Source organism: Lemur catta, chromosome 12 (assembly GCF_020740605.2).
Source record: "Lemur catta isolate mLemCat1 chromosome 12, mLemCat1.pri, whole genome shotgun sequence".
Lineage (NCBI taxonomy): Eukaryota > Metazoa > Chordata > Mammalia > Primates > Lemuridae > Lemur > Lemur catta.
In genome coordinates, this window is record NC_059139.1 from 28,048,344 (window position 1) to 28,070,163 (window position 21,820).

At 40.0% G+C, this 21,820-nt stretch overlaps 1 protein-coding gene across 3 annotated transcripts in view; it reads left to right on the forward strand.

The window, feature by feature from the left end:
* The window catches only part of NNT (nicotinamide nucleotide transhydrogenase), a 107,947-nt gene that overhangs the window by 2,585 nt on the left and 83,542 nt on the right, over positions 1-21,820 (forward strand). Inside the window, exon 1 of one of the 3 annotated variants that reach the window (XM_045566161.1) lies at positions 18,150-18,339. The exons of 1 other annotated variant lie outside the window; for it this stretch is intronic. The gene's annotated coding sequence lies outside the window, so the exon portion shown is untranslated. Of the gene's footprint in view, positions 1-18,149; positions 18,340-18,558; positions 18,719-21,820 lie in introns of those variants that run through there. One more of the 3 variants, XM_045566162.1, reaches the window with a different exon arrangement.

Consider the following 21,820-nt stretch of genomic DNA (forward strand, 5'->3'; position numbering starts at 1 on the left):
GACCTCCTGTGAATAAACTCTATTTGAAAGGCATTCTCCAGGAAGACTTTCCCAAGCTGCCTAATCTTAGATTTCTTCCCTTTCAATGGCTGCATCCTGGGAGAACTCTGTCTTGGTACTTAGCATGCCAGATTGTTAGTACTTAGTTTATTTAACTGTCTCCTCTACTAAACTAGCCTACTGAAGGGAGAGGACGCCTTTTAATCCTCTAGATCCTAGCCAAGTACTTGGTTCATAATAAGCTTTTAACAGTAATAGGACTCACCTGCAATAGTCCTGCCTTTCCGTGGCTCACCAGTATACTTTTGATAAAGAAGGCTGATTTGCAGAAGTGACTTTGAGATCATCGTTAGACCTTATAAGAGTAGATAGTCCAGCCTTTTAAGCCCAGCTAATAAGAGAAAAGTTTCATAAATATGGGGGAAGAAATATTTGCATACTACATGCTATAGTTTGAATATTTGACCTTCCAAACCTCGTTTTGAAATTTGATCCCCAGTGTTGGAGGTGGGGCCTAATGGGAGGTGTTTGTGTCATGGGATTGGATCTCTCATTAATGTCCTGGTGCTGTCCTAGGTAATGAATGAGTTTCATTCCATTAGTTCCTAAGAGGGTTCCCCTGCTAGCTGGTTGTTAAAAAGAGCCTGACGTCTTCCCCCTTTCTCTGGCTTCCTCTCTTGCCATGTGATCTCTGTACTCAGACTCTCCCTTTCTGTCTACCATGAGAAGAAGCAGCCTGAAGCCCTCACCAGAAGCAGATGCTGGTACCATGCTTCTTGTATAGACTGCAAAACTGTGAGCTAATTAAACTTCTTTTATTTATAAATTACCCAGCATCAGGTATTCCTTTATAGCAACACAAATGAATTAATACAGCACATGTTCAACAAAAGACTTGTATCTAGACTATGTAAAGAACTCTTGAGCTGGGCAGGCTGGGTGAGCTAGTCTCAGCAACCCAGGAGGTGTAGCTAGCTCAGACTCTAACATTCATCTATTCTTTCTGAGGGCTGCTACCTATGAGGTTTCATCTGCATAACAAGCCCACCTTTGCTAGTCATGCCTCCTCTTCTCTCTCTCCCATAACCTGTCTTGCTACTATAACCTGATTTATCCCCATAATCTGTTTTTGGCCATGCTCAGAACTTGTCCTGCATCAGCCTCCCCAGTAGCTGGGACTACAGGCGTGCACTACCACGCCCAGCTAATTTTTTTATTTTTAGTAGAGACAGGGTCTCGCTCTTGCCCAAGCTGGTCTTGAACTCCTGAGCTCAAGTGATCTTCCTGCCTCGGCCTCCCAGAATGCTAAGATTACAGGCATGTTCCACCGTACCTGGCCAATTGGCAGTTTCTTAAAAAATTGTACATGTAACTACTGTACAACCCAGCAATTGCATTCATGGGTACTTATCACAGAGAAATGAAGATTTATGTTCACACAAAAACCTATCCCAAATGTTTATAGCAGCATTATTAATAATAGCTCCAAACTGGAAACAATCCAATGTTCTTTAATGAATAAATAAACTGTGGTGCACTCATACCACACAATACTACTCAGCAAGAAAAAGGAACAACTACTGATACAACAACTTTAATGGATCTCAAGGGAATTACACTAAGTGAAGAAAAGCCAATTGCAAAATATTATTGTATGATTTCATCTATGTAACCTTGAAATGACAGAATTATGAGGATGGAGAACAGATTGCCAGATATTAAGGAGGGAGTGAGGTTTGGAGAGAAGTAGGCGTGATTATTAAAAGAGTAGGTACTATGAGAACACCTTGTGATGGAACTGTTTTGTTCTTGTCTGTAGTGGTGATCACATGAATCTACACATGATAAAATTGCATAGAACTGAAAACACACACACAAGTGCATGTAAAAACTAAAGTTATTAAGCCTAAGGTGTGAAACTATTAGAATTCTAGAAGAAAATGTGGGAAAAACTCTTATAGACATTGGCCTAGGCAAAGAATTTATGAAGAATACCCCAAAGGCAATCGCAGCAACAACAAAAATAAATAAATGGGACCTGATTAAATTAAAAAGCTTCTGCACAGCCAAAGAAACTGTCACGAGAGCAAACAGACAACCTACAGAATGGGAAAAAATTTTTGCATGCTACACATCCAATAAAGGACTGATAACTAGAATCTATTTAGAACTCAGGAAAATCAGCAAGAAAAAAATGAACAACCCTATCAAAAAGTGGGCAAAGGACATGAATAGAAATTTTTCAAAAGAAGACAGAAGAATGGCCAACAAACATATGAAAAAATGCTCAACATCTCTAATCATCAGGGAAATGCAAATCAAAACCACAATGAGATATCACTTAACCCCCTTTATCAAAAAGTCCCAAAACAATAAATGTTGGCGTGGATGCGAAGAGACAGGAATACTCATACACTGCTGGTGGGACTGCAAACTAGTGCAACCTCTGTGGAAAGCAATATGGAGATACCTTAAACAGATACAAGTAGACCTACCATTTGATCCAGCAATCCCATTATTGGGCATCTACCCGAAAGAACAAAAGACATTCTATAAAAAAGACATCTGCACTCGAATGTTTATAGCAGCACAATTCACAATTGCAAGATGTGGAAACAACCCAAGTGCCCATCAATACATGAGTGGATTAATAAAATGTGGTATATGTATACCATGGAGTACTACTCAGCTATAAGAAACAATGGTGATATAGCACCTCTTGTATTTTCCTGTATAGAGCTGGAACCCATTCTACTAAGTGAAGTATCCCAAGAGTGGAAAAATAAGCACCACATGTACTCATCATCAAATTAGTTTCACTGATCATCGCCTAAGAGCACATTTAGGAATAACATTAATCGGGTGTTGGGCAGATGTGGGGGGGAGGGGATGGGTGTATACATACATAATGAGTGTGATGCGCACCATCTAGGGGATGGACATGCTTGAAGCTCTGACGGGGGTGGGGGTGGGGGCAAGGGCAATATATGTAACGTAAACTTTTGTGTCCCCATAATATGCTGAAAATAAAAAAAAAAACTAAGGTGGATTACATTGTCAACTTCCTGGATTTATATTGTATTATAAGGCTGGGCGCAGTGGCTCATGCCTGTAATCCTAGCACTCTGGGAGGCCAGGCGGGTGGATCACTGGAGGTCAGGAGTTTTTGAAACCCAACACATATAAATAAACTTGTTCCATTGTATTCCATCACTCCTAATTCTTTCTTAGATAGTTCATTTCACAACTCCCCATCCTAATCATCAGGGCAATTTACATGCCATTATAAATGAGTAGGGGCATCATTAAGAGGGAGAAAAATTAGCTGCTGTTTGTTCTCACGAGTCTCATCTATATAAATTACCTTTCTCTCCTAGTCTCTTGGGCTCACTGTGAAATGTCATCCCAGCCTGAGCAAGAGTGAGACCCCGTCTCTACTAAAAATAGAAAGAAATTATCTGGCCAACTAAAATATATATAGAAAAATTAGCTGGGCATGGTGGTGCATGCCTGTAGTCCCAGCTTCTCGGGAGGCTGAGGCAGGAGGATCACTTAAGCCCAGGAGTCTGAGGTTGCTGTGAGCTAGGCTCCCAGCCAGTCAGCCTTTGAAAGTCCCATCTGGGTTAGGGCTCCAAGTCATCTTTGAGTCTGAGATAGCCAAGGATACCACTGGGGATCTCCCCAGTAGCTAATGATACTTGTTTAATGTTGATCTTTTAGCTGTACTGTAAACTCCATGAGGATAGTGAAGGAAACCAAAATATTTCAACCTAAAATATATTTCCTTTACATAGTTCAAGATGGCTATTCAGAAGGTCTGGAAATACAAGAATAGCTGTTATAAAAAGCTGTCTTTTATGGGGGAGATTTGCAACTGTAGAGAAAATCTGCATTGATGCAGCCAGGCTTTCTCCGCTGCCCTCCCTTGTTTGATTTAGGAAGATTAACTGAGAGTGTGACACCTTTAAAGATCTGAAAGAAACATTCATCATCTATTCTCTCTGAGGGCTGCTACCTGTGAGGTTTCATCTACATAACAAGTCCACCTTTGCTAGTCATGCCTCCTCTTCTCTCTCCCATAACCTGTCTTGCTACTATAACCTGATTTATCCCCATAATCTGTTTTTGGCCATGCTCAGAGCTCCCTTTCTTTCTGTAACCTCTAGATAGTATATTAGCTTCTTTACCCCATTAGGGGGTTGGGGTAATCACTTTGTGGTTCTCTTCTGTGTACATTACTCAGTTTGTATGTCATTTCTCCTTTTAATCCACCTTTTGTCTGTTGATTTTTTCAGCAAAATTTCAGGGGCAAAGGGGAGGTTTTCCCTTGGCCCCGTACAATAGGAATTCATTCATTCACTTGTTCATTCATTCAACAAATATTGATTTCATGTCTACTTTGTGCCAGACACTGTTCCAGGTACTGAAGATATGCGTGGGTGTGAGATTAGTAGATATGAGGCATATGAGGCTTGATGGAAGACTGCAGTGGCTGTTGCAGAAATTCTGGTGAGAAATGGTGATGGCTAGTAAGGTAGTGGTAATGAAATTGAAGAGAAGGGCCAAATTCAAGAGATGTTTAGGAAGAAGTTGACAGACCGTGTATAAGGCATTAATGAGAGGCTGGAGATAAGGATGACTTTCAGGATTCTGGCTTTGGTTCCTCATTCTGTAAGACTGGGAATACCAGAAGAGAGCAGGTTCAGGAAAAAAAAGGGGGACTCACTAATTCCATTTTGGACATTTGGTACCTGGAGCATCTAAGTGGAATTGTACAGTGGATAAAGTTTATGGTGTTGGGGTTCAGAGAAATGTTACTTGAGTTAGAAATTTGATAGCTAAAGCCACAAGAAGAAATGAGATTACTTAGGAAAAGTGAGGCAGAAGAAGAGAGAGAAGCATCAGATATAATGGTTGGGTTGAAGAAGGGAAATCTGTTTTCTATTTTACATAGGACTGAAACTAAGAGAAGCCAGTGGAAAATAGAAGTTTAAAGAGGAAGAGCCCAAGAGTGTCAAATATTTTGGGCAAACTTCCCCTTTGCCCTCTGAAGGTTCACTGAAAATCACTGACAACAGGCAGATTAAAAGGAAAAAAAAAAGGCATACATAATTTTACATGGCATAGGAGGCTTCATAATGAGGACTCAAAGATATAGGGGAAACTGTCCATTTCTATGCTTAGGTTCAACAAAGTATGCACCGGTATATAGAAATATGATTGGACAAAAAGGGTATGATCTAATGCTAATAGATTAGCATTAGTAGGGAAACCCAGCAAGGGCTGTCTGTCCTTGTTTCTCTGAGCATGCTTTCCTTCCTTCTGGATATGGGGCAGGAACATCTCTGGAATGGATGTATTATGACTTATAATCAAACAAGGTAGGTCAAGTAATTTCTTTATGGCCAATTCTTACTTTAAAAGGGGGAGGGTAGTTAAAGTAATGTTTTTAAATTTTTGTGGTTGGCTTTGGGGAAAAGGGGTTCTGGTTTCTATGACCCACTGTGGGGAAGAGGGATTCTGGTTTCTGTGACTAGCCTCAGGAAAGAATGAAGGGCCAGAGACAAGACGGTGGGAGGCCAGAGAGAGGTGCTTCTGAAGTCTTCATTTTGGGGTATCATTTTCTGAAAATCTGCAGTTGATGAAATGTCAGATAGTTAGTAGGATTCTAAAGAATCCATGAAAGTGCACCCTTCCCTGAAATTGAGTACTCTAGTCACTGTAGTAGTATGTTCTGCCTGAGGTCATTAAATAACTGAAGAACAACCACTTCTGGGAATCTAGTGTACATTCACTAAGCAGTCTTCTCATTATAATTTTAGAATCTGTCCAGTTTTGCATATTGAAAGGAATAATAACAACAATAATAATAGCTAATATTTAGCACTATGTTCCAAATACTTTACGTGGACTATCTCATTTAATTATGTCATTTAATCTTCAAAACAACTCTATGAGGTAGGTACTATTACTTACCCCATTTTATATATATATATAGATAGATAGATAGATAGATGTTCAGAGAGATTAATTAACTTGCCTAAGATTGTATAAATAGTGAGCAATCATGTTCTAAGTTCAGAGTCCACCAGCTTAAACAATATGCTGCACTTTTTCTCCAGAATAAATGGATCACACTGATGCAAACATTTCATTCTCCTTGAGTTATATTTTTTACTATTGTTAAATTAAGTTTAGCCTAAAGCTGTCTCTTTATATATTTTAAATTAGGCCTAAAGGTTTCTCTATGCATAGTAAACTACAGCTTAACTAGATGTGTAAATTTGCACTAATCACAGTTTTGGCCAATCAAAGGTGGCCAACTATTTAAAATGTGTTCAAATATGACAAATACCAACCCATAACCAATCTAGCTGTTTTTGTACTTCATTTCCATTTTGTGTATGTCACTTTTCTTTTTTCTGTTTATAAATCTTCTCTGACTGAGGAGCAGCACCAACGTTGCTCTGAACTTATTCTGGTTGGGGGGATGCAGAGAGGGTATAGGGGGAGGGGGTGCTGCTGCTGCCTGATTGGAGAATTGTTCTTTGCTCAAACTCTGTTTAATTTGTCAAAAGTTTTTCTTCTAATGGATGGTGCTGAAAGTCAGATTCAAAGTTGAGCTTCCAGCGACCCCCAGGAGCATCAAGTGACCAAGCAAAGTACCCACCAGGCCCATTGTATCCATTGCTCTCTTGCAACAACTGGGGATCCTGGACAAGTTCTCTCTTGGATTCTGAAGCTCCATGCATTTGTGTTTTGAGCTGAGTTGGGGTTTGAAAATTGGAACAGAAACTGGATTGGGTCCAAGATCAGATTAGCTCCAATAATTAACTGGATTAGATTCAGTTAGAATAGTCAGATGTCTGACTAGGTCAGAGAGAAGGAGGCAGTAAATGGCAGTACTGCAGGGGGTGTGAACTCCAGCTTCTAGAAATCTGCAGGGATTTTTTGTGCTCTATCCCCTTAGTTTTTTTTTCTTGCTTGCTTAGGTACGGAAAAAATCATTGGCTAAGTTGATCAAGGGGATCTAAGGGCCAAAGCCAAGGTTCAAGGTAAAGTGAGATCGTTATTTTCTGAAGGACTGAGTACTCCACCTTCTGGCTACTCCTACATTTACATGTATAAGTATTAGGCCATGACAAAATCTTGCTCAAGATAATTAAAATTACAGTAGAATGTTCCAAATGAGCAATATTGCACTTTCAAAAGTGCATTTAAAAATGAGGGCTCCCAAATTAGGCTCATCCAGAGATGTCTATTGATGTGCAGAAGCTTCTAAAAAGATTTCAATAGTTTTGTTGCCTCCTTTAAAAGACTTTACAAAAGGCAAATAAAATCTTAGGTGATTAATTGATAAAAAATAAAATCTGCTAACCTTTTGGCTTAGTTACTATACAGCCCTAAAGGCTAAAAGAAACTATCCAAATAGAGTGTTTATGAAAGGTAGATCTCATGTAAAGTAGGCTTGTTTCTTTTTCAGACCTATCCATGCTGAGTGCAGACATAGAGAATGCTTTTTTTTGCCTTAACGGGCTCCACTCTAAACTCAGTAATTTTAACTAAGAATCAGTAGCTAAGTTAAAAAGACCACTTATTGAACTAAATTGGATTCCAAAATACCCCTTCTGGCACTTTGCCGGCTATTTTGAAACTCTTTTGTAAAAAAAAATTTGCATATATAAAGGAAATCTACATTTGTAAGGGCTTTTGCTAGAAACTCTTACTATTATTTTAAACTTACCTCACAGGTCTTACCTTTATTTAAGGTAGCCTTTTCTGGCCATCTTGTCTTAGCTGGGCCTTTACCTATATATACCCTTTTTCCTTAGTTTGAAGAAATGATGGTGTTACGGCCTTGCCAGGCTCATTGCCCTCTGCTCAAGAGGAAGCCAGTGCACTGAGACAGCAGGAGTTATAGCAGAGAAAGAGTTTAATATCGCAGGCACAGTGCACAGAAGTTCTCAAATCCATCTCTCTGAGAATTTGGGAGAAAAGGTTTTGGTTGTTTTTGAGACAGAGTCTTGCTCTGTCACCCGGGATAGAGTGCAGTGGCACCATCATAGCTGACTGCAACCTCATACTCTCCTGGACTCAAGCGAACCTCCTGCTTCAGCTACCGCTGAATAACTGGAACTGCAGGTGTGGTGCCATCACCCCTGGCTAATTTTTCTATTTTTTTTGGTAGAAATGGAGTCTTGCTCTTACTCAGGCTGGTCTTGAACTCCTGGCCTCAAGGAGTCCTCCTGCTTTGGCCTCCCAAAGTGCTAGGATTACAGGCATGAGCCACCACACCTGGCCAGGAAAAAGAGTTTTTAAAGATAGTTTGGTGGGGAAAAGGGCTAGGGAATTGAGTCTGCTGATTGGCTTGGGATAACTCATAGGGTCAGGAATGTTACAATAACATTAGACAAAACTAAATCAACTAGATTGCCTTGGTCATAGGTATCATAGAACAATTATAATCAGATCCACTATGAATAAAAAACATAATTTGACCCTTTATAAAACAGTCACTAAAGGCCTGTGCCCAAATAATAGAACCTCATACATTTTCCATTCATAAGTTCTGATATGACTAAATGCTGCAAGGCTTTAACAGATTATGCCAAAGTGTATTTTCACCAGGTAGAAGAAACTTTTTATGATCCACTGACTAAAGACAATCAAACCCTTCAATTTAAAACCTAGAAATTGAGTCTTCTAAACCAACATAAAAAAAAAGACTGCTCTTGCCATACACTACAACAAAATTTTTAGACCTTGAACCCTAAGTCCGTAATCTTACTACTCAATAGGGCCTCTGCAGACTCTTAAACTGTACACCTATTAGAGAACTTAAGGTAAAGCTAACCAGAGAAGTTTCTCCCCAGAAACAGATGGCATCCTAACTAAACCTAGACAGCTTTCCCAAGATCACAGATCAAGGCTTCTCTTCTATCATGAAACTCTTACCTCCCTTAATTTTTTCCTTACTTATGCCTCTATAAACAATAGAATTAAAAAAGGGGTCTTGTGTGTGCCCATGGAATATACTTTTATTTGTAAAATATTTCACAGCCATCTTTATACATGGACAGCCTCATGCCTTGATAGATAAAAAATGAAGAGCCAATGTTGGTGAAAAATTTTGATGGTCCATAATCAGTCAGAAACAGAATAGTCCACTTCTCTCCACCTATATCACAAGTTAAAGAAAACATTGCCAAGAGGCCTTCACCTTTCCAAATAAACATCATTTTTAGGTCCCCTTTACCATAACTTAGCATAAACAAGACAGTGATTAAAAATTTGTCCCTCATAATAGGCTCTGTAACAGATTCTACTACAAAGGCTATGGTTGCACAATAGACTTCTTTAAATTCTCTTACTAAAGTTGTGCTAGATAATAGAATTGCCCTATATTACTTACTGGCTAAACAGAGAAGAATCTATAAAGTTACTGACACTTCTTGTTATAGATAAATACGTTGGCTATTATAGAAATTCAGTTATAATAGATTAACAAACACGTTACTTGGTTAAAATGAGTAGACTTTATCTGGCTCATTCTTTGATCTATTTGATTTTAGTTAGTTCAGTTCATGGGATCCCTGACTAAGAAATATACTTTCAACTCTTGCTATTATCCTCCTGATAGTCATAATAGTAGTCTCCCTGGTATGCTGTATTCTCTCAAAAATTTTAAATGTTTACATACAGCCATTCATAAAATGTCAGTCTCTTTTTGACTAAAATGACAAAAACTCAAAAAAAACATAATCACAAAGACACTGTAACCTATAAATGACATACTGAGGCCCAAATTCCAAAATGATAACTAAACATAGCGCTAAAGCCCTAAGTTTTAGTCACATTCTCATCTAAGTGAAAAACCTCACACACACACACACACACACACACACACACACACACACACACACACACACAAATTATGAAACAAAATTATGAAAGGCCATTATTTTAGTCTGAGCTCATACACGAGGCTGCAGAAGAAAAGATCAAGCCAAAATCAAGTCATTCATGCTAAATGTGACAATGAAACTGAAACTTCAGAAAAACAGATACATCCCAAAACAGATCAGTTCTTTTTTCTTTTGTAGGGGCAACACTCCAAACCATTTTGTGATTTTTCTCTAGCAACTCTTGACAACCTGATGTAGGCACTGAGAAGCCTGTTAATGGGAATGCAATTTTGTTATGTAGTTAAGGTAGAAGGATAAAGACAGAGGGAACTGAGAAGCTGTTCCTGGTTTAGGCTATATAGAGAAAGTGTTGAAGGTAGAAGATAGGTGATAGGTTGGAAATGACCTATCTGAAATAAAAAAATAAAGAAAGTGGTAATCAGAGCATGAGACATAGAAGTTGAAATTTTTCAAGGAAGTTTCTAGTGAATAAAGACAACATGCCATATTACACTAATTGCACAATTCAACTAGTTGAACTGAGTGCTTGCTGGCCAGCAGCAAAGTAATATAATAGCTGGAGATCTCATTAATCAGATGATGTACAGAGTTGGGCACTCAAAAGACAGGAGCATCAATCTTTAATGTATAAATGTCAAACAAGAAGTCTTTTGCCGCTGGTGTGTTCTGTTTCTCTATCTCTCTGGCTCAGTCTATTCACTCCTCTTTTTGTTGGCACCTGGTCAAAAGCCAGTATCTTTTTTCTGTTTCAGCTCCTACAGGGCACTCACAATGTTTTCCTTTCTTTGAACAAATTTTTTGTTGACTGCCTAATAAAGCCGGATCTTGTCAGGTGTTTATGACATGACAATGAATAAGACAAAATATCCACCTTTGAGTGGCTTAAGTGCAAGAGTCAAACAGGCAATAATACAGAGTGCAATGAACTAAGTGTTTTTGCCTCCCTATTCATTTGTTGAAATCCTAACCCCCAAGATGATGATATTAGGAATGAATAGGTCATGAGAGTGGAGCCCTCATGGATGGGATTAGACCCTTAATAAAAGATACCCAGAGAGATTCCTTGCTCTTTCCCCCATGTGTGGTTATAGGTGTCTATGAGGCTGCAGACCAGACACCAAATTGCAGGTGACCTGATCTTGGACTTCCCAGCCTCTAGAACCATGAGAAATAAATTTCTGTTCTTACAACCCACCCAGTTTATGGTATTTTGTTATAGCAGCCAGAATGGAGTAAGACACAGAGTTATAAACACTGTAATAATGTTAAAACTTGGATATTGTGGAAGGGGTTCTACCTCAGCCTTGGGTAGTCTGGAAAAGCTTCTGTGAAAAGGTCTCCTCTCACGTAAGATGAAGGATTAGTAGGTATAATCCAGGCAAATGAATGGGGAGGGGAAAACCAGAGGGACTCAGTATTCACAGAGGCCTCTCTCTCCTGCTTTCTCTCTCTCTCTCTCTCTCTTTCTCTCTGAGGGGGCATCTTTACTATTCCCTCCTACACGATACTCTTCCCCACCAGGAATCACCAAACTTCGAATGTACGTTTAAGTTTCAGCTCTATCTCTTGTTGGTGAGACCTCAGATGTGTCAGTTAAACCTAAGCCACAGTTTTTTATCTTAAAACAGGAATAACATGACCTACATCAGAGTTACTGAAATGATTCAATGAGGTAATATATGTCAAAATGATATACACACTGTGAGATATTACACAGAGTATAACTATTTCTACTGTCCTAAGGTGGCATAACTTATGCTTTTGTATTCTTGAGCCCATTATGGAGATTAAGAAACAAAGAATCCCATCACTATGGATTTATAGTTACTTTTCAGGTCTGCCAAGTTTAAACCCTGAAGTTAATTGTTCCCTGAAGCCATCTAAAATGTTTGAATTAATGTCATAAATTACTGTAATTTGTCCTGTACCGAAAAGCCACCACAGGCAGGATGTGGCAGCTAAAGTCTCACCTAGCAGAAGAGTGTTTGAACAATGCAGTCCTTAAAGTACCTTGGCCACTCTATGGATAAAAAGATCAGAAGAAAGTGGAATTTGACAATTAGCAGGCCAAATAAATATTGGGAATGCTGAATAAAGGTGAGGTGTTGGGGGAGGGAGATGAAAAACCTCTTTATCTCCAAATTCAGGATGGCCTCCTGAACCATCAACATTTGCTTCCACTAATAAGAAACCATTTCCCAGAATTGCTTTCTTATTCTGTGGGCCAGCTCATTTGATAAACATATGCCACAGCAAAAGAGGCACTTATGAATACTTTGAATGAGTTGAATGTACATTACTTTTATTCTTTAGATTGTGGGAATGAAGGGCCTTAGCCTCAGGATAATTACAATAGTAAGTATGATTTTTTCCCCCTAATTTATTAAGAAGCATTTAAAAAATACAGCTAATTTGAAAGAATTTTATATACTCCTGTATACCTACCACCTAGATTCTATCATTAATATTTTGTTATACCTGCAGGCTTATGTGTTTTAATTAAACACTTTATTTTGAGCTAATTATAGATTCACATGCAGTTGTCTAGTATAATACCCACAGAGTCTCTGTATACCCTGTTTCCCCCAATGGTAACATCATGTAAAATTGTAGCACAATGTCACAATCAGGTACTGACATTGATGCAGTCACCACAAGAATCTGTCTGGTTGACTTTTATAGCCACATCTACTTCTCTCTTACTCTTCTCCCCTCCTTGAATTCTGGCAACTACCAATGTGTTCTCCATTTACATAACTTTGTTATTTCGAGAATGTTATATAAATGGAATCATACAGTATGTAACCTTTTGAGATTGTTTTTTTTCCTCAGCATAATTCTCTGGAGATTCATCCAAGTTGTTGAGTGTATCAGTAGTTCATTCCTTTTCATTGCTGAGTAGTAATCCATGGTAAGCATGTACAACAGTCTGTTTTACCATTTACCTGTTGAAGAATACCTGGGTTGTTTCCAGTTTTGGGCTATTATGAATAAAGCTACGATGAACAATCATGTACAAGCTTCAGTGTGAATATAAATTTTCATTTCTGTGGGAGAAATGCCCGGGAGTATAATTGCTGGGTCATATGGTAGTTGCATGTTTAGTTTTTAAAGAAACTACCAAACTGTTTTCCAGGGTAACTATACCATTTTATGTTCCCATTAATAATATATGAATGATCTAGTTTCTCCCCATCCTTGCCAGCATTTAATATTGTCACTATTTTTTATTTTAGATATTCTTATAGGTATATAGTGACATCTTATTGTGGTTTTAATTTTCATTTCCTTAATGGCTAATGACGTTGACCATCTTTTCATGTGCTTGTATTCCTCTTCTGTGACGTGTCTTTTTATGCCTTTTGCTATTTTCTATTTGGTTTTTTTCTTTTTACTGTTGAGTTTTGAGAGTTAAAAAATATGTATTCTATAATAGATACAAGTCCTGTGTAGGTATGTGGCTTGCAAATATTTTCTCCCAGTCTGCAAGCTTCCTATCAACTGGGTCTTTTGCAGAGCTTAAGTTTTTTTTTTTTTTTTTTTGTAAATGAGGTTTAATTTTTAATTTTTTCCCTTTATAAATCATGCTTGTGGTGTCAAGACTAGCCCTCAGTTTTCTCCAATTTTTTCCTGAAAGTTTTATGGTTACATGTAAGTCTATATTCCATTTTGAGTTAATTATTATATAAGCTGCAAGACTTAGGTTCAGTTTTTTTTTTTTTTTTTGCTTATAGACATCCAATTGCTTCAGTACTATTTGTTGAAAAGGCTATCTTTCCTCCATTGACATGTTTTTGCACCTTTGCCAAAAGTCAGGAACATTTTTGAAAATCTATGATGGGCCAAACTCTGGGCTATGTCTGTCTGTCTCTATCTCTATCTCTATATATTTGTTGAGATGGGTTCTCACTGGTCTTGAACTCCTGGACTCAGGCAATCTTCCCGCCTTGGCCTCCTGAATAGCTGGGATTACAGGTGTGCACCACCATAGCTGGCTAATTTTTTAAAATGTTTTAAAGACTGAGTCTTATTATGTTGCCCAGGCTGATCTAGAACTCCTGGCCTCAAGCAATCTTCCTCTTGGGTTATATTCTTTACAGAAATTCTTTTCTCCTCTTCACAACAACCTGCAAAATGGTTATCGTTCCCATATTTTATAGTTGCATAACTTTCCCAAGGGTACTCAGCCAAAGTCAGGATTCAATCCTGTCTTTCTTCTGTAGCAGCTGCTTCTTATTTATCTAGCTAACTTTTATTTAGCATTTGTCATGTGCCAAGCACTGTGTTAAGCTTGAGGAAATAGGAGTGAGCAAAACTTCCTGGAATGCTTCACAGAGAAACTGACAAAAGCTAGGCCTTGAAGGATGGGCACAAGTCTGCAAAAAGAAAAGTTAGGGGGCAGGGAGAGCATTCCAGATATAAGAAAAGACATATGAAAAGGCTAGGAAGTGTGGAACCCTTCCATACATTCAGGAAACAGCAAGTATTTTGTTATAGCTAAAAGGAGGGGAGCAGAAGAGAACTTTCTCATGTTAGGCTTAAGATGTTTGTGGATATCTCAATGGCATTGACCAGCAGGCAGTTGGCTGCATAGTCTGGAGCTCAGCAGAGAGGTCTGGGCTCAGCATTAAGCTTTGGGAGTGGTCATGGCCAGGTGATACTGGACAGGGGGAAAGTAATAGAGTTCAAAGGACAGAGAACCAAGGAGATATTTGAAGTATTTGCACATTTAAGTGCAAAAGAATTAGAATGAATGTTTAGAGAAATAGGAAATAGGAGAGTGGTATGACAGAAACCAATGGAGGAGAGAAATTCTGGGTTTTGCTCTTCTGTTATGGGTAACATCTAGCATAAAAAAAAGAATTTTCAAAGAGATAATGTTTCACAAAACTTTAAAAAATATATGAACTAGAATTTTTCATCGAATGCAATATTTAAAAAATCAAATATTATATAAATGTTAACTGCTTAAAAAGTGTTAACTGCTCTTATGGGGTTTTATAATCAAGTAGTTTGATAATGGTGATAAATATGTACTCTATAAAAAGTTGAAGGAAAAATTCAATTAAGTTGAGTGTTTATTAAAAAAGCAAACCAACAATATATTAGGTTATTAATTATGAAATGTCCAATTTCCTTAAGTGCTAAGTTTGACAGTTGATATCTCTGACATTTCACTTTGACTCTTGTTTTATTTTTATTGTGAAGGAACATCATCAGATATAATGAGTTAAGGATCTCAAGATAAAATCATCCTGGATTTAGGATAGTCCTTAAGTCCACTGACTGGTGTCTGTGTAAGAGACAGGAGAGGAAGATTTGGACACAGACAGGCACACAAAGAAGGCAATGTGAAAATGGAGGCAGAGATTGGATTTGCGTATAAGTTAAGGAACTCCAAGGATTGCTAACAACCACCTGAAGCTAGGAGAAAGGCATGGGATGGTTTCTTCCTTAGAACTTCCAGAAGGAATCTACCCTGCCAACATTTTCATTTTGGACTTCTGGTCTCCAGAACTGTGAGAGAATACATTACTGTTGTTTTAAGCTACCCAGTTTGTGGTAATTTGTTATACCAGCTCTATGATGCTAATACAGCTTCCCAGGCCCCCAAAGCTATGATTGCCCAGATAATTTTTATATTGATTTAAAAAGCCCACAGATTTTTATATTGGCATTTATTATATGGAACAGACAATGTGCACAAAACTATGCTACAAGCTAGTAGATTCTCACAATAATTCCAAATGCAAGCTGGTTTTATTTAAATAATTTAAACAAATTGCATATTGTTTAACTTTGGGCTGGCTGTTTAACGTCAGTTCTTTTTGATCTTCTTCCAATTACCATTGATTAGCATCAGTTCATTTAGTCAGTTAATATTTATTTACTAAAATCAAACACTTGATTTGACAGCCTGGGAGAAGAGGGCTAAGATTGAGGTTAGTGATGATTCCCTTAAAACCCGTTAAGTGTTTGCATTATTAGACATTACTGGAGTCTAAGAATCCTATGTCTTTGTCAGGTACCATGACTTGTACCTGTAGACCCAACTACTCAGGAGGCTGAGGCATGAGGAGTGCTTGAGCCCAGGAGTTCAAGGCTGCACTGCTATGATGATCATCGTGCCTGTGAATAACCACTGTACTCCCGCTTGGGCAGCTAAACACTGTCTCTTAGAGGGAAAAAAAAAGAATTCTATCTGTTTGGAGCTGCTTACTTTGCTAATAATTATTTATAAAAGGGAAACTTGAAACAATAAACTGCTGGTAAGTGTGTAACGTAATAACCACAGTGACAAGATATTAAAGCTACCTGTTTTCTGGCCTGGTCTTAACTAGATGTTGAGTTTTGGTAACAAGTCATCATTGGAGTTCAGTTTTTGATCCTATCACATATCTTCTCAGGCTCAGCCTACATTTTGATTTTTGACTATTGCGTACTTCTCTGGGTTTTAGGCATTAAAGCAGATCCCAGCAGTATATTATATTCTTCTAAAGATTTCATCCTTTTTGCTTCTGACAGCTCAGGACTCTAATAAATATTAAATACTATTTTTAAGCATTTGTGACTACAAAGTCTCCTAAGTTTCAAAGGGCTTAAATTTTGATATATATCCTAATTGTAAAAGATTTTTAAAATTAATGTATATAATAATAGAAAATCTGTAATGAAAACTTGCATCTATGTGAGAGGTACTATTCTAAGATGAGAGTCTGGAAGTCAAGGTAGCCAGGGAAGAAGGAGCAGATATCAAAATGGGCAAATCCCTTACAACTTAATAGGGAATATAAAATCTTTACAAAAATTTTATCTAAGAGTGTCTCTAAGATCCAGAGCAACTAAGTTACAAACAAACTTTTGGGACTTAATCTGATTTTCTTTGGGGATTCCTTCTATGACTAATACACCTGTAAATATATATAAGAGCTTAAGGACTGAAACAGAACCTTCCAAATGACAAATATTTGCACCTGAAGCAATGTTACCCAAATTATATGTACAATATGTAAAATAATCATAGGCTTATTATTAAAATTCTTATATGCTTACATTATCATATGCTTACTATTTACTATTTTCAGAAGTGAAAAGCAGTATGTTAACTTTGGATTTGTTTTCATGTGACAAGTCAAATTAAATAACATATTGAGCATTAATTTAAGCGAGGATTTCTTGGCTTCAGCATATTTGGGGCTGGATAAAGCTTTGTTGTGAGGGTCTGTCCTGAGCAAGGTAGGGTGTTTAGCAGCATCCCTGGCCTCTACACGGTAGATGCCTCTCTCTCTAGTTGTGACAACCAAAATGTCTTCAGATATTGCCAAATGTCTCCTGGAACAAAACTGTCTGCAGTTGGGAACCACTGATTTTTAAACCCTGAAAGAGAAAGAAGCAACCCCTTACCCCCAGAAAAAGTATTGTTTTAAAACAAGGGCTTAGTTTTAAATCGTTAGTCATCACTCCTGCCTTATTGTACCTTCAATCTCTTGAAACTGTCTCTGCGGTTACCTTTATCACTGTTCATTGCTATTTTAAAACATGGGGCTGTGTCCTTTCCTGTCTGTGAACTCTCTTCCAGGACAGGGACAGTGATTTTCCTTGTTCGGATGTCAGTGGGACTTCATTAATTGAATGACCTTTCATGTCCGTTAAACACAAGACACTTTCTCAAAGTACTAGTTTCTCTGCAGTTCGTTTCTCTTTAAAGATATGGAGTAACTGTTTTGCCTTATGCCTTTTAGATTCAGCATTCTTTTACTTGTCTTAAATATTTCAATTAAAGTAAAAAGAAATGACCTTACTAACCCTTCATGATGATTCTGCTTTTGGTAGATGAACCATTTTACACTCTATATTTTATTCCTCCCGCTTTTAGTCAGAATATACCTGCAGAATAAGTCTCAGAACTATGTGAAAAGAACTTGGTCATTATGTTTCAAAGTCCTTCAATAGTTTTGGCGAAAACAGCCTAGGCCTGGTCAGGAAAGTTAACAACGTCCACCGGGGGTGCCTTCCAGCCGCTAGATATTCGTATTAGCAGTAACACATGGCTTCCTCTAGGCTGGCTCTGACCTTAGAAGACAAGTACGCAGATGTAAGTTAATTTTCGGGCCTTGACATCGGTTCTGAGGAATTTAACTCCACCTCTCCTGCCAGAATGGATAAACAACGCCCCTATTCCCGCCCTTCACCACCCCTTTGCCTCCTCCTCCTTTCCCTTTGGTTCTCTACTGTTTCAGAAGTTCTTTTTCCTAGAGAGCTAGAGGAAAGGCAGGTACCCAAAGTGGAGTTATAGTATACGCTTATTTGTTCTGGTGGCACACCGGAGCGGAAATCATACGTTGTAACTGGTTTTCCAGGGGAAGAAAACAAATGTCTGCCTGAAAACTTCTGCGGCCCAGTTTGGCACCAGGTTTGATTGACAAGGACTGGCCGAGGGAGAGCGCGGAGGCGGGGCGGGGTCCTCGGGCCCCGGCAGACAAAGAGGTTTTGGCTACCACCAGGAGTGGAGAGGCGCGTTGGGGTAACCTGCCTCTGATCTCCGAGCGGGCATTTCGTGAGGTCGCTTTCTTGTCCGGAGAGACGGCGGGGGACCAGGCGGAGAGGGCAGAGCTGCAAGGGGGCGCGGGGCCGGGGTGGGGGCTGCGCTGTCGTCACGTGGCCGTCGCCGCCGCGGGGTTGGGGCTGTTCTTCCGGGTTGGAGGCGCTGCGCCGCGGGGCCCGAGCCCGGGTCTGCCAGCTCGGCGTCCCCTCGCGGCGCACAGCCCGCGCCACCCTGTCTCCAGGCCCAGGTGAGCACGGCGGCGCCGATGGTTCCGGCAGCCGGGGCGCGCGCCTAGGGCGCAGCGGGGGAAGGGGCGCGGCCTGGCCGTGACTACCACGACCGCTTGGAAGGAAACCTGTCAAAGAGCAGAAGGGGGGCGGGGTCGGCGGTGGCAGGGGCGCGGGGCGCACAGGGGCGTTCGCAGGCCCGAGGCTTGGACGAGGAAAAAGAACCGTGCCGCCTGGACCCCCTTTCTTGTCTCCTGCTCGGGTGACGTGGAAGGGAGTGGGTGGGTGGGTTCGGGAACTGGGTCGCCGCAGAGGCCAGGGAATAAGGCAGCGGCTGTGCACGTGCAGATCTTGGAGCTCGGGGGACAGCGAGTCATACAGTGTCATTTCGGCCCGCAAGAGGAGCGGTGGAGAGGAAGGTCATAGAGGACTTTTGGTGGGCGGTGCACCCAGAAAGGTGGCAGCTGGACGCCCCCAAATTATGCTTGAACCTTGAGGGAGTTCGGGGAGGATGCCCAGGTGGGGACATAGGAGAACAAAAGTTAGCGTATGTGGGGGTGGACTGGTGGCGGTGGGTGCAAGCTTCTGCGGGCCCAGAGTGGGGCCCAGGCTTGCAAGGTGGAAGAGACAGCGGAGGGGGTGGCCTGGGCAGAGCTGATTCAAACTCGAGAGCCGGAATGACTTATTATGCAGCCCGGGCCAATCCGCTTCCGCGGGAGGTTATAAATAGCGGTACCCTGTAAATGCCGGCAGTTGGCAGTTTGGTTGCAGAGGGAGGGGTGACACCAGTGGCAATGGCCATGGTACCTGTGGTTTGGAGTGAGTTCACACGCCTGCCAGGCTGTTTGCCTGGGTAGGTTATTGTGTCCTTGTTGGTATGTCTCGCTTTTAAAAGAGTGACTTGTTTACTGTTGCAGGCGTCCTTTATTCGCCCTGTGTTGCTTGGCAGTCCTTAAGAGATCTGCTTGGAGTCTTGTAGGGACAGACTGTTCCGCGGTGGTGGGTGAGGCTTACGTGGCTACTTTTCTTGTGTAAAATGCTCTCCTCTTCTTCATTGCCCCCCTTTATTTGCAAACCGTGACTGTATTTATTGAATGGACAGTTTCATCCGGATTACCTTTTTATCAGCAGGCTACTCAGGCTGCTTACCTTTGCTGATAGTCAGTTTTCCACAAGGCTACACAAACATTTCATTTTCAAACGAAATTTCCTGCAACTCCTTGGAGAATGTGCTCAGTACGTACCCAAGCTTCAAGTTACCTAGCCCTAGTTATTCATTCATTCAGTTGAAAAATACTTATTGACTCCCTCTGTGTTGTGCAAAGCACTGGGCCAGAAGTAATAACAAAGAGGATCTAACAGCTAATAAGGATATTGTGTTCTTTTAGTCCTCACAACAACCCTATGGGGTGAGTGTAATTAGTATCTGCATTTCAAAGATAAGGAAATGAGGTACAGAGAACTAAGTGACTTGCCAAGGTCATGCAGCTAATAAGTTACAGAGTGGGACCCTCTGACTTACCCTGTGCTATCCTCCCTCTCCAGGCCAGGTGCTTGCCCTCAAGGATTTAATATCTATTAGGGGAGATGGTAACTCAAATAACTTACACTAAACAGCCATTTGAATGCCATACTAAAAAAAAAAAATTGTTCTTTTTTTTTTTTCAGTTTTGATTGTAAAGTTTTCCTCTTTTTTGCTTCAAAGCCACAAAAGCACATAGATAATAAAACAGCAGAGAGGGTTAAAGTGAAGATGAGGAAAATGTGATGATTAAGATGAAATACTATATTGGTATAAACATGTACTGGTTAATGATAAGATGGCTCAGATATTCTCTGAATATTGGGGCCATTTGCATTTGAGCTAGGCTTAGTGATGTGGCCTGCTCTTGCCATTAAACTACCTCTTGGTCTTTTGGTCTTTGCCCCATGTTCTTTTTTTTTTTTTTTTTGAGACAGAGTCTCTCTCTGTTGCCCGGGCTAGAGTGCCGTGGCATCAGCCTAACTCATAGTGACCTCAAACTCTTGGGCTCAAGCAATCCTTCTGCCTCAGCCTCCTGAGTGGCTGGGACTACAGGCATGCGCCACCATGCCTGGCTAATTTTTTCTATATATTTTTAGTTGTCCGGTTAATTTCTCTCTATTTTTCAGTAGAGACGGAGGGTCTCGCTCTTGCTCAGGCTGGTCTCGAACTCCTGACCTCGAGCGATCCTCGCACCTCGGCCTCCCAGAGTGCTAGGATTACAGGTGTGAGCCACCGCACCCGGCCTGCCCTGTATGTTCTTAACTTGAAAAGTGGAATTCTTCAGAGAAATTGTCCTCTGAGAACCTTGGTCCTATTGATGTCTGATGCCCCTGCCAGGGATCTGCTCAACATCAAATTACCATTTTCTAAGTAGGCAGGACAAATTTTCCAGACTTTAGGCCATGAACTAGGACTACAGCTGTAAGGCATTGCAAGATCTCATCTAATCATAAAATTTCTAGAGCTTAAAACCTGCTCTCCTATGCTCTTTTTATAGATGAGCTGACTGAGGCTCAGGGAGGTTCAGGTCAAATAGTGAACGAGTGGTAGATTTGGACAATACAGGGCTTTATTAAAGCTAGCTTCACTCTTTTGCTGATGCAGTCTGGGAAATCTTTGTCAGCCTTATGAAAATGTTGATTGTTGGAGACCTGGGATAATCCAAGGAGAGAAACTTGGATAAATAGGGAGGTTGGGATAGGAGTGGGTCCTTTAGTAATGGTAGGGAAGATCTCCCTCAATACAAGAATTATCTTTTATATATCTTTGTATCTCCCTCAATTCTTGGCATAGATTCAGCGAATGTTTTGAATGGCTGAATTTTAAACTCATTTGCTCTTCATTCTCAGCCATGAATAATCCATGAATGAATGGAGAGGGTATTTATTGGACTTGAGATACTTTAGGACTGAAATGAAATGACGTATGTAGAAATACTTTGGAAATGTATAACTCAAATGCAAAGAATTATTTATACACATTTTTAATGGCATGCCCAAAGATTTTTCATTTTCCTTCTTCCTTAGCTTTTTTCATTTTATTCTCTCCATCTCAAATGCCTTTCCCTTCCTTTTCTGAGCCCTCTAAGCGGACACAA